Source organism: Trichechus manatus, unplaced genomic scaffold (assembly GCF_000243295.1).
Source record: "Trichechus manatus latirostris isolate Lorelei unplaced genomic scaffold, TriManLat1.0 scaffold00021, whole genome shotgun sequence".
NCBI lineage: Eukaryota > Metazoa > Chordata > Mammalia > Sirenia > Trichechidae > Trichechus > Trichechus manatus.
Window position 1 is genome coordinate 8,284,764 of NW_004443957.1, and position 11,020 is coordinate 8,295,783.

At 40.6% G+C, this 11,020-nt stretch overlaps 1 long non-coding RNA gene across 1 annotated transcript in view; it reads left to right on the plus strand.

The window, feature by feature from the left end:
* LOC111819915 (uncharacterized) overlaps positions 1–11,020 on the plus strand; it is a 65,038-nt gene that overhangs the window by 21,227 nt on the left and 32,791 nt on the right. The window contains exon 2 of the long non-coding RNA XR_002823480.1: positions 2,454–2,523. This is a non-coding gene — a long non-coding RNA (uncharacterized LOC111819915). The remainder of the gene's footprint in view (positions 1–2,453; positions 2,524–11,020) is intronic.

Here is an 11,020-nt window from a genome sequence, read left to right on the forward strand (position 1 = left end):
TTAGGGTCATAGCTTTATGATACTGTCCAGTCACTTGGCCTAATATTGTTTATAGAGTTTCTGTTCTACCCCCTAGTTCAGTAAGTAGTGCCTAGGATATTAAAAGCTTGTGAGTGGCCATCCAGGGTACAACAACTAGTCTCTACTCACCTGGAGCAGCAGAGGAAAAAGGATACCCAGGAATCAGAGAAGGAAACAGACTACAGGGCTAATTGCTTCCAGGAACTACTGCTTCCTTTTGCATGAGACCAGAAGAACTGGATGGTGCCCAGCTACAATTACTGAACATTTTGATCAGACTCAATAGATGAACCCTGATCAAAAGGGGGAAAAAGTAGAACACAAGTATTCATTCTTATGGACTTCAGACATAATGGACCCAGTGAGACTAGAGGAATCCCCAAATGTACTGTCCTGAGAAAAATCTTTAAACCTAGAGCCAAAACTACCCCTTGAAGGCATCTTTAAACTAAACCACAGTTTAGCTAAATTAGTAAAGAAATTTCTCCTTGAACATCGTGCTCTTTTAAAGAATTATCTATATGAGATCAAATTGACAACATTAACTCTAAAGCACAGATGAGAAGCTTAGGGAGTAGTGAGTCTAACTCAAAGGTGGTGAAACACCATGGGTAGAGATAGCAAGAATGGTGACACAACATGAAAAATGTAACTGATGTCATTGAACTGTATGTTAGAAATTGTTGAATGCATGTATACTTTGCTGTGTGTATTTTCACTGAAAATAAAATAAGTGTTTAAAAATTATTTTTAAAATATGGAAAATGATTCATATAATTCTGGTTTAAATGCTGAAGTTGAGGTTAAAAAATAAAGTGAACCAAGTAAATCAGGGTTTACTCCTTTGAATATTAATCACATAGATCCTGATTTATTTCATTAAAATGATTTCTCAGTTATTCCAAAAGCTAGATCCTTTTCCTATACAATGACTCAGCTGAAAAGTAGTGCCAATAGTGAAATACTACATTAACAGTTGTTCATGAAAAATTGAAGTTTTTTTTTCCCACTTATGTTTGTCCACATGCTAATTAAAACTCAAAAAACAAAACAAAGATTGGGGCTTTCACAAAGCAGCTATATTACTAGCATTCCTTTCAGGTTCAAGAGTCTTTATAAGAATTGTGTTTTGGTAATCACACAAGAATTTGAAGAGGTAGAGAGAGTAATAATCATGAAGATGGCTAACATTTACTGAAAAATTACTATATGTCTGGCACTGTGTTTAGCATTTTACATGCATTATCTAGTTTAACTCTCACAATGACCCTAGGAGGCAGGTACTGTTATTCTTTATGCACGAAGAGACTGAGGACTAGGGCAGTCAACATGTAGCCATAGTCCATATGTTGTAATTGATGGGGTGAGAATCACAGGTTCATCGGACTGTAGAACTGATGTTCTTGTGGTGGTTGTATATTGCTATGTAATAAACACTCCAACACTTAGTAGCCTAAAACAAGAAACATTTGTTGCTTCTCACAGTTTCTGCCAGCCAGGAGTTTGTGAGAGGCTTAGCTGGGTGCTCCTGGCTTTGGTTTTTCATGAGGTTCAGTCGGATGTTAGATGGGGTTGCAATTATCTGAAGCCTTGTTTGGGGCAAGAAGATTCACTCCCAAGGTGGCTCACTCACACAACTGGCATGTTGGTGCTGGCTGTGAGCAAAGGCCTCGTCTCCTTTCCGCATGGTCTCTCCACAGAGCTGCTTGAGTGATCTGGTGACATGGCGGCTGGCTTTCCCCAGAGCAAGACACCAAGGCAGTAGCTGCAATGCCTTTTATGACCTAGTCTTAGAAGTCGCACACTGTCACTTGTGCCATATCCTATTGGTCACACAGGTCAGGCCTAATCCCTGTGGGAGGAACCACATTAGGGCAGGAATCCCAGGAGTGAAGGTCAGGGGCTATCTTGGAGGCTGGCTAACACACTTCTACCACACTTTTACTACTTCATATTGAACCTAGGTGAGAGGGCCTAGCAAAGTGCCTAACAGAGGGAAGGCTTCCAATAAATATGTTTCCTTCTTCCTTCCTTCCTTCCTTTCTTCCATTCCTAAGTCTTCCTGTCTAGTCTGGAGTCATCAGTAGATAGTTGTAGGTGCTTAGGTAGTACTGGAAGCTGAAAGAGCAGACGGCATTACAGAGAAAGGTTTGTAGTGTTTGTTAGATGAAGAAGATACATATTTGAGTGGTACTCATTGGTTTTGCAATTAGGAGTTCATTGGCAGTCATTCCCAGGTTAGCTTCCCTGGAGCGAGGGGAAATGCTTACTTATGGGAAGTAGAGTAGTGCAGAGGAGGTGAGGAAATAGAGATGTTATGGAGACAGTTCAGTAAATTTGAATGTGGAAGGAAGGAGCTAGTGAATGAGAGTAAAATAAAGATTCTGGTTTGCTAAGATTTTTTTTTTTTTTTAATTTTGTTTTGTTTTTAGGTTAGAAGCTGTTGGAACATGTTTAAAGGCTCAGAGAAAGGAGCTGGTGAGAAGATGAGGGGGAATACAGGTCAGTGCTGATGGAATAGGATCATAGTGTTCTAGTATCTAATGCTGGGTAACAAAGTGCCCCCAAACTTACTGGTTTTAGAATGAAATGGGTGTTTTTCTCACAAATATGCAATGTTTGCCTAACTTAGTGGAGAGAATTAGTTTCTGCTGCACTCAGCATTAGCTGGGTGGCTTGAAGGCTAGACTGAAATTGTCTGAAGGCTCCACACACATCTGCTGGGTGGTGCCAGCTGTCAGTGGGACTCAGCTGGGGTTGGGGCTGAAACAGCTACAGGGGACCTTTGCATTTTGCTGCTCAGCTTCCTCACATCTTCATGGCTGCATTCCAAGCACAAGGGCCCCAGGGAGATTAGGTGGAAGCCACGTTGCTTCTTATGACTTAGCCTCAGGAATCATATAGCTTCACTTCCACTGCAGTCACAGCCCTGCCCAGATTCAACAGAGGAGCCACAGACTCATAGTGCCAATAGCACGTTCTAAGGAGAGCAGGTGGGATAGGACATATTGGTGGAGCCATCTATAGAAAATATAATCTACCCAGATGGGATCTGCACAACTTGGTATTTGTAAGCTCAGAGTTTTCATAAATTAGCTGTTCATCCCTTTTATGTGCTCTAATGTTTATCAGGAAAAGCTGATGGGGTGGTGAGGGGAACCACAACATTCATTTGTGAGGGTTGATTCAATATGGGACACAAAAGGTGACCGCTTGATGGAATAAAGCTCACCACTACTTCTTAGCTTGTCCTTGGGCTCAAATCAGCCCAAATCTGCATTCTGGAGGACTGGCCCGAGAGCTCTGCCTAGTAGGGTCTGCTATACAGATAGTGACTCAATATAATAACGAGAGCCTTTTCCATGAATTAGTATCAGCAATCAGGAGTGGGACAGAAGATGAGAGACACAGAGAAAGAGCATTAAGCTGAAACCAAGAGGTAGCAGTATCTATGAGTAAGCTGGAGTCAGGAGATAGAGAGAATTCTGGAGACAAGAGAGAAGGTGATTCACAGTGGCAGAAGCAAGGAAGCAGCGACAATGTATTGAATCTCAGCAGTGGCTGAGCATGAGAGCAGGGCTGTGCACGGCCTTCTGCTGAGACTGACCCCAAGATCATTCACCTCAAGAGCTAATCCCCTGTTGTCTGAGAGCCTGCTTGTGTGGAACTAATGCTGAGACCTTTCTTCCAACTTCTCCAGGTCCTTCTACACCAAATCCTGACCTGAGATAATGGGAGACTTTCTCTGACCTGAGAGAGCCTACCTGGCACAGGATCCCAAAATTAAGTTAAAGGGAACTTACTACGGTACTTAAGATATTCCTACCCCCTCAAAAAAAAATCAATATAGATCCACAAATTGAAGTTAGCAAAATGTAACCAAAGACCATAAAATCACTGCTTAGACAAGTTGTGGTTGGTTTGCTCTGTGTGTTCAGCACTGGAATATTTGTAGAAAGATATTGTAGTAAGGACATTTGTTCGGGACATCTTATCCAATTATTTTACCCCAATTATGCTCATAGCTGAGGAAAGGAGGTTGTGATTGATGAGCTGGTTAGTTGAAGGGCTCGGATCACATCACAGGTCTCCCGCCTCCATGTGCTGCCTCTAGGGGTCATATTTACATTAAACTGAAGTCTTCAGCAGCCTTCCCTGGCTGACCACCAGTTGGGTGTTTCCTGCTGCCCGCTCTCTTAGAAGGACTAGTGTTTGATGTCAGAGCATGAAAGACAAGAATAACTTCAGCTAGTTCCTACATTAGCTGCAGCCCTGGAAACCATCGCCCGCCTCTTTCTCCTGCCATGTAGCTAGAAGGAAACATCTATGACATTTATTCTGTGACCAGTGTATTCCTTTTAGGATGCAAAAACTTCAGTAAGCTAGCAAGGGATCTATTTATTTGCAAGCTTGGGCTGATGCTTCTTAGTTCTAAAAGCTAAGGACTGTAATTGCTACCACATATTGTTAGTGCCCGTTATCGTTTTCAAAGCACGTTCATATTCTTGTCTTGTTATTTAGCTTCTGAAAAGTACCATGTATTAGTGAAAATTCTAACTAGTTGGAGCAGAAAAGGATTTTGTTAGAGTATTCGGGGCCTTCAAGAGTTCCCAAGAGGGCCAGCATCAGGCTTGGAGGTTGTGCAGCCCAAAGAAATGGCCAAACCAGAGGACCACACCCAGCAGAGACCCTGCAGCTGACACCCCTGTTGCTGGGCCATTGCCATGGGGAAAGCTGGATTCCTCTTTCTCTATCCTCCTTAGGCACGGATTCCACATGGTGCCGTCTTCCTCTTCTCCCAAGAAAGCATGGGCTAAGGCATCTGGTTGGCAGAGTTGAGGTCACAAGTCCGTGCTTTAGTTGCAAGGTCAGGTATGAAAGTACATTCCGGCTTCTACTTTGGGGAGGCAAAACTAAAATGGGAACATTCTCCCAATATAGTGTGTCCAAGGAATGTTGGACAGTCACCAATTATAAGAAATGTGACTAAATGTCACCAGATGACCAGGAGCAGAGTTTTAACGTCTTCAGATGGCTATTATTGGGCTTCTGAAACTTACCAAAAATCACTCCATGTAGATTTATAGGAGATCTAATAAGAGAGTGCCTTTTAGACTTCTCTAACCAGTGAGCTCAGTTTGCTCATCTTGTGGAAGAGTTCTCTGAATAGCTGACCAGCTTGACTGTGATAGAATTTCTCCAGTGGGTATGTTCACGTTGCATTTAAAACAGAGCTCAAAGCTCTGCACTAAGTGGGTGGTTGCATAATTGTTTTAGTTCATTTATTAAATGTAGTTGTTTTTCTTCACTTCTGTCTTCCACCTTTGATATATGCTCTGCCATTCATCTCTAGTGGATTTTTTGTTGTTGTAAATATGTCTATTACACTTTTGCCAATTCAACTTTTTATAGGTGTACAACTTGTTGACAGCAATTACAATAATTGTGCAACCCTACCCTTAAGCAATGCAATATTTCCATCACCGGAAAACTCCCCCCTTCCCTTTTGCCTCCCATCTCTGGGAACCACTAATAAACTTTGTTCTCTATACATTAGCCTTTTCTTGTCTTTTTATATAAGTGAGATCATACGATATTTATCCTTTTGTGATTGACTCATTTCACTCAACATAATGTCTTCCAGCTCCATCGATAACCGTAGCATGTATCAAGACTTCATTTCTCCTGCTGAGTAGGATTCCATTGTATGTATGTACCACATTTTGTTTATCCGTTCATCTGTTGATGGGCATTTAGGTTGTTTCCACCTTTTGGCTACTGTGAATAGCGCTGCAATGAACACTGGTGTACAAGTGTTTAAGTCTCTGCTTTCAAGTCTTTTGCGTATATACCTAGGAGTGGAATTGCTGGGTTATATGGTAGTTCTATTTTTAGTTTTTTGAGGAACTGCCAGTTTTACATAATAGTTGTACCATTTTTCTTTCCCACCAGCTATGGGTTAGGGGTCTGGTGGTATTTATTGTTGCCCCTTCTAGCAGAGATGAAGAATCCTCTTCTACTTACGTATGTGCCCATGTTCAACAGGGTATTTGCAAAATATGTTCATTTCAGCACTGCTATAGCCTGAAATTTGTCTGCTCTTCTAATTTTACCGTCAGGACTAATTATACAAAAACTTTCAGCCACCCGTGATGATAATAGTTAGAAGAGCAGGTCAAGGGCTACTTATGATGGGCACATAGGATGGGGAAAGAAAGGAGTGTATAAAAATGGCTATAACATAAGGTTAGAGTCATACTGGTAATGTTGGAGGGATGACATAGCTGGCTTCCATCCCATTTCCATTATGACTTCTTGTAAATTCCTGGGACAGGTGTAGGGAAGCATAACAAAACTGAAGCTCCACCAGGGTAGATTAGAGGTTGGAGAGTAAGATCACGATTAACATGGTGGAAAATCTTGGTCACTGTCTGGAATTCTTAATTGCACCTAAAATGTTATCTTTAAACCTATTTATTTCAATATCTTTAATATTAACTCTTTTGGCAGCTAACTGTCTAATTGTGTATTTACTTCCCGTTCCCTGTCATTCTCAGATACGATGGGCCACCTAGACTTTAACTTTTAAAACCCTGGGATCCACTGTGCTTGGTTCTGCCTCTGACCAGCCTGGTAATCCTGGGCAAATTACTTATACTCTTGTCTATTCCAGGCAGTATCTTCCTCTTTCAAATTATAACATGGAATAATTTGTTGTTAGCTGTCACCAAGTCGGCTCCTGACTCATGGCAACCGCATACACAATGGAATGAAATGTTGCCCAGTTCTGCACCGTCCACATGATCAATTAGTGATTAGGCCCTTGTGATCCATAGGGTTTTCCTTTGCTGATTTTCAGAAGTAGATCACTAGGTCTTTTTTCCTAGTCCATCTTAGTCTGGAAGCTCCACTAAAACCTGTTCAGCTTCATAACAACATGCAAGCTTCCACTGACAGATGGGTGGTTGATGCGCATGAGGTGCATTGACCAGGAATCAAACCCAGGTCTTCAGCATGGAAAGCGAGAATTCTACCACTGAACTGCCACGGTCCCCCAGAGAATAATTAGTATTTTCAAAACACAGATCTTTGAAGATTGTGATGGTGCATCTGAAAAAATACGAAACTTAGGATACAAAACTTGCCTAAGAGTTTTTAATTTCTTAGAGAGATTTGCAAACTAAAACTAAAAAAATCATGTCTGTTTCTACAGGTTGAATTTGTAATCATAGAAATGTTAGGAATGTACCTGAATCTCTTTTAGCTTTTTTTTCCTAACCCACACACATTCAGTTCACAAAAATACCCTCACAAAAATATCCTCATAAAATCATTTGAAATGCCATATTCTGGCATTGAATCCAAAGGTTCTAGTGTCATAAATCAGAAATGTCAGAAGTAGGTTAAGATGTATTTGAAGAATTAGATGTGTGATCTTGAGAAACATTTATGATACTTTGCATATGTTAAAGTATAAAGTACTCACACTTCCTTTCATCTACAGACTTAAAGACCTCAGCAACATTAACCTGCTCTTACGGGTCACATCTGTAATTCTGTGTAAGTGCGGTTTTTAAAGCTCTTGCCTATCCTTGGGTGAAAGGAGTGCTATAAATAGCATTATTACACAGGTAAATTGTGTGATTTGCACAATATTTGAATGATACAGGTGGTTTGTAATGAAGAGCACTGTTATGCAGAACTACACCTGGGAAGGCAATTGTAGGAGAAAGTCTCACCTTCAAACCTCTTTTTCAGTCCTGGCACCCATGCTGTCTTCATGTGGACACCTAGATTATTCCCTTAGCTTCCTTGACCCAATTTGCACATTCAAGAACTGCAATAACTTTCTCCATTTATTTAAACAGATGTTTTGAAACCAAATGGCCCTAGTTTACAATTTTATTAATAATTAAAATCCATGAGAGTAATTAGGGAGCTCTTCTGTAAAAAGCATGGTGTGATATAAATACTTGATATCCATTTTGATAGCTATTGTATTATTATTTGCCCAAAGGCTAGTTGATCTGATCAAGAGTGATTTAAACTGAATATGAGTAAGAAAGGGGAAACACATAGATAAATGAAATTACTGTTGAAAATTGGAGTTGTGGCAAAGAAAGGGAGTATCTGGTGATTCACATGAGAATATATTTAAGAAGGGAGCTGGAAATAAGACTTACGACCTCAGATGTCTATATTCCTTTACATAGAGTATGTAGAATAAATAAGTGAACTTGAGTTAGCACATGGAGTGATAAATCCGATTACAGGGATTTGGAAGACAATGCCTAAAATGGAGGGAAGCCGAGGATGAAGGAGCTTGTTCTGTGCAAAAGAAGCAGACTGTTAAGCAGCAAGGTTGAGTTCTACCACGTGTCTAGAAATCCACAAACCTGGAGGTAGAAATCTTGCTCGAATGTAGGGGTGAGAATTAAAGAAAAGAAATTATAAAAATAATATCCTAGTGGGCTTCACAATTTTTTTTTCTCTGCCCCTTAGATGAAACAGGAAGGCTAGAGGGGCCTGGAGTTGTTTGTTTTCTTTCACTCATGTCCAGTTCTAGAAAGGACTGCAGCTGGGTATTTCCCTTCCCTCACACTGAAGGCTAGAAGATGGCTGGAGGTTGCTAAGTCTCCTCTCCCACCTGGAAGCCTAGATGGGGATGGAGTGGGGTCTTTCTCCTCCTCCAAGTCAGTTAGGCTCTAATAAAACCCTCACAGACTAGGCTGTGGCAAAACAATATCCCTTAAGGGCAGGCAGTCGTCAAGGAGAACAGAGTACTATTTCAAAATAGTTACTTTTCCCTCCTTCTGCTGGAAGCTTGAAGGGATTTTTCTCTTAAGCTTCACAGTGAAAGCCTGGTGGAGCTACTGTAGATAAAACTCACAAAAGTGTGCCACTTCCCCAAGGCTGGGCCTCCAGGTCTTTATCTCTGAAGTGAGTCCACACTAAGTCTCCAGCATTTAGTCAATCATCCTTTAAATATTCCTACCCAACACTGGGTCCAGCAGCGAGGTGGTCTCTACTCCCAGAGAGCAGTAGTTATTGTGTTAGTCTTCCTGTCTCTCTAGTTTTGGAGCAGTGGTTTTCTATGTGACCTCAATTCTCTAATGGCTCTAATTGGATTGTTGATTTTCAGATTTTCAATTTTTTTCCTGTTGTAAGGATGAGAGGGGTGACTTCCAAGCTCCTTACATGCCAGACCAGAAAATGGAAGTCCCCAAAGTGTCTTTTTCTTCATAAGGTAGCAGATTCACAGATTCTGATGATTAGATTGTGGACATCTTTGCAGGGTCATTGTTCTGCCTACCACAGATATGTACTTAGAAGTAGAATTGCTGGGTCATAAAACACACATACATTTATCTTTAGAAAATACTGTTCAGTAGTTTTCCCAAGTTGTACCAGTTAACCTTTCCATGAAATATGCAAGCATTTTAGCTACTCCATATTTTCACCAACACTTGGTATAGTCAATCTTTTTAATTTGAGTCATTTTAGTGGGTTTGTAGTAGGATCTCATTGTAGTTTTGATTTGCATTTCCTGGTGACTAAAGCACATTTTTCATATGCTTATTGACTATTTGATATCCTCTTTTGTGAATTTCCTGCTCAAGTATTTTGCCCATTTTTATACTGGGTTGGTTGAGCTTTTCTTTTTATTTTGTCATAATTTAAAAAAACAAGTATTCTAGATAACCAAAAAACAAACCCATTGCCATTGAGTCGATTCTGACTCACAGCGACCTGTAAGACAGGGTAGAACTGCTCCACAGGGCTTCCAAGGAGCGGTTGATGGATTCAAACTTTTGGTTAACAGCCGAGCTCTTAAATACTGTGCCACCAGGGCTCCATATTTTGGATATAAGTCCTTTACTGGTTATGAGTATTACAAATATTTTCTCCCACTCTGTGTCTTGCATTTTCATTCCCTTGTCTTTCGATGAACAGAAGTTCCAATATTAATGTGACCTGATTTATCAATCTTTTTTATTATTGTTAATGTTTTTTGGGTTCTGTTTCATGAAAATGAAAATAAGAAGTCCAAAGCACAATAATCACACAAACATTTTTATAGGCTTTAGACAAAGAACAGAGGCTACAATGTTCAGATTGGTTTTTAGGCAATCAGGGAAGTTAGAGGTGGGCTTTCTCACAGCAGGGCTCGTCAGTGATTGTATTAAAGCATACACTCCTGACAGTTGGGTTGGCAGACCAGTGGCAGTACAATGTCAGGACTGGGCTTGTTCTGAAATCAGACCACAAATGGGTTTGTTGTTGTTGTTGTTAAGTGCTGTAGAGTGGGTTCCGACTCATAGCGACCCTACGTACAACAGAACGAGATACTGCCCAGTCCTGCACAATCCTCATAATCATTGTTATGCTTGAGCCCTTTGTTGCAGCCACTGTGTTGGTCCATCTCGTTGAGAGGCTTCCTCTTTTTCACTGACCCTCCACTTTACCAAGCATGATGTCCTTCTCCAGGGACTGCTTCCTCCTGATAACATGTTCAAAGTATGTGAGTAGTCTCATCATCCTTGCTTCTAAGGTGCATTTGGTTGTACTTCCTCCAAGACAGATTTGTTCTTTCTTTTGGCAGTCCATGGTCTATTCAATATTCTTTGCCAACACCATAATTCAGAGGCGTCAATTCTTCTTCGGTCTTCCTTCTTCATTGTCCAGCTTTCTCATATATATGAGGCGATTGAAAATACCACAGCTTGGGTCAGGCGCATCTGAGTCTTCAAGGTGACATCTTTGATCTTTAATACTTTAAAGAGGTCTTTTGTTGATTTGCCCAATGCAATGCATCATTTGATTTCTTGACTGCTGCTTCCATGGGTGTTGATTGTGGATCCAAGTGAAATGAAATCCTTGACAACTTCAATATTTTCTTCTTGTATTATGGTGTTGCTTATTGGTCCAGTTGTGAGGATTTTTGTTTTCTTTATGTTGAGGTGTAATCCATACTGAAGATTGTAGTCTTTGATCTTCA